This window comes from Pseudorasbora parva, chromosome 12 (genome assembly GCF_024679245.1).
Source record: "Pseudorasbora parva isolate DD20220531a chromosome 12, ASM2467924v1, whole genome shotgun sequence".
Lineage (NCBI taxonomy): Eukaryota > Metazoa > Chordata > Actinopteri > Cypriniformes > Gobionidae > Pseudorasbora > Pseudorasbora parva.
The window spans coordinates 47,006,856-47,009,701 of record NC_090183.1 but is presented as its reverse complement, the minus strand read 5'-3'; positions in this window follow the sequence as shown (position 1 = coordinate 47,009,701).

The following is a 2,846-nucleotide window of genomic DNA, read 5'->3' as shown; positions in this document are numbered from 1 at the left end:
TCTGTGGGGATCTGATTGGATGACTGTGGTTTGCTATTGGCCGATCTCATGTGAGTGACAGGTGGCCCCGCCCTCATCATCAGAGAAGAGATTTTTCTGACTCAAGATTATTAACACTATAATGATGAGCAGCCATAAAATATACAATATAATAATCTATTCTCCAAGAAGTATATGATTTGGCGAACTTTGTCCAAAAGAAGGATTGTCCCTTATCCTGGAAAGTCTCTTAAAACACTTCTCACCAGGTTTTGTGACACAGTTACGTGTTTAAAACATTCCAAAAGCTGGGCTAAAACAACCCAACCTCTGGGCTAAAACAAACCAAAAGCTGGGCTAAAACAACCCAACCTCTGGGCTAAAACAAACCAAAAGCTGGGCTAAAACAACCCAAACGCTGGGCTAAAAGAACCCAAAAGCTGGGCTAAAAGAACCCAACCTCTGAGCTAAAACAAACCCCACCTCTGGGCTAAAAGAACCCAAAAGCTGGGCTAAAACAACCCAACCTCTGGGCTAAAACAACCCAAACCCTGGGCTAAAAGAACCCAACCTCTGAGCTAAAACAACCCAACCTCTTGCTAAAACAACCCAACCACTGGTCTAAAACAATCCAAAGCTGGGCTAAAACAACCCAACCTCTGGCTAAAACAACCCAAACCCTGGGCTAAAAGAACCCAACCTCTGAGCTAAACAACCCAACCTCTGGGCTAAAACAAACCAAAAGCTGGGCTAAAACAACCCAAACGCTGGGCTAAAAGAACCCAAAAGCTGGGCTAAAAGAACCCAACCTCTGAGCTAAAACAACCCCACCTCTGGGCTAAAAGAACCCAAAAGCTGGGCTAAACAACCCAACCTCTGGGCAAAACAACCCAAACCCTGGGCTAAAAGAACCCAACCTCTGAGCTAAAACAACCCAACCTCTTGGCTAAAACAACCCAACCACTGGTCTAAAACAATCCAAAAGCTGGGATAAAACAACCCAACCTCTGGGCTAAAACAACCAAACGCTGGGCTAAAAGAACCCAATCTCTGAGCTAAAACACCCAACCTCTGGGCCTAAACAAACCCAACCGCTGGGCTAAACTAATTTAAAACCTTTGAGTCTTATTTTAATGTAATGTATTGATCAAACTGAGGAATCTGAAATGAAAGCCTGTATTAGATGAGATGAGGGAGAATGCCTTCACAGAAGACACACACACACAGATCCCGGTCTGCAGATGTAGACGCGCCGCAGCCGGTCTGGACTCGGCTGAGGACGGCCTTCATTCTGCTTCAGAAGTAGCTCACATTTACAGACGAGCACGTTTTTTATAGCAGATTTTTTTCTTCTTTTTTCTAAGATTGTCTGCTTTTATTCTTTCAAGGCATATTGCGAAAAAAACTGATGTTGTTTAAAATAATATGCAGAGGAAACCCCAGCCTGTGGTGTGTGTGTTATTGCGTAACGTTATTAGTACAGTAAAGTAATTTAGATTAAGTTACAAAACTTGTGTAATCTAATGAAATACATAACAGATGATGTTTTAAAGCATGCATGGTGTAATCTGGGGTGAAATGCATTGCTTTAGGGACGTGTCTGTTGTGTTTAACACACACTCTTGTTTTGTTTAGCACACACTCTTGTTTTGGTTTAACACACACTCTTGTTTGTGTTTAACACACACTCTTCCCTCGTCTGCTGATTCGACTGTAATGGTTTCCTCCAGCCGTGGATTGACTCATCTTGAGCCAGTAAAGCCACTGTCACTTCATATTCAGCCTTCCGTAATATTGGAATAACAAACAGCAAATGCACGGCACAGAGACACGCTAACGCTAACGCTAACGCTATAATTGAGTCTGTTGTGGGACTTTATCATTAGGTGGGTCTTGATTCGGAGCATAATCTGCTGCTGGTGGCAGCTCTGAACTGGCGGGTGAGCTAATAAAGTATGCGAGCGCTAATGCACTTGTAATGGCGGTGTTTTGAAAGCTGGAAGCTTTATCATTGTGTTGCACAAGAGCCAACAAATCTAAAACCTTTAACAAGAAATAATTAGGATCTATTTAAACTATGCGACGCTGACCATATTCTTAAGACGCGGCTAAGCTTGTTAACCACTGCGGATGCAATTAAAGGCTTTAAGCTGCTAAACTTAACCAGGAACACACACACACACACACACAAATATGAATACACACACACACACACCACACACACACTGTTTTTACTTTCTCATAAAAACTCCTCCTGTGTGATTTATAAGCCTTTTGTAAAGTGGGGCCATGGGTAATGTCCTCATATTTCACCTCTCCTGTAAATACCTGTGTCATACCCATGGCATTATACACATTTGTGTCCTCATATGTCACAACCCCCCCCCCCCCCCCCCCCCCACACACACACACACACACACACTCACGCACACATTATGTGTGTATTACCTGGACTCTGATTGCCCGTTGCTCTAGTTTGTTGCCCGTGAGTGTGTCGAGGGTCTGGCGATCATTAGCCAGCGTGCGTTCGAACTGTGCATCATATATTTGGATATGTCTGCATGCACTGGTGATCTGTTGAGCATTAGGCGGAGGGAATATTTGTTAATGGCTTATTAATGAAAGTTATTATGAAGTGTTACGCAAGTTCTGTGCATAATGGCACACATTTTAAAGAATCTAATTATGAAACGGATCGTTATGACTCTGAGTTCTGATTGGAAGCGCTGTGAAAGTCTGATACACACACACACACACACACACACACACACACACACACACACACACACACACACACACACACACACACACAAACACACAAACATGAAGTGAAAGAATCTTTGTAATTTTTATATAATTTATTTTTT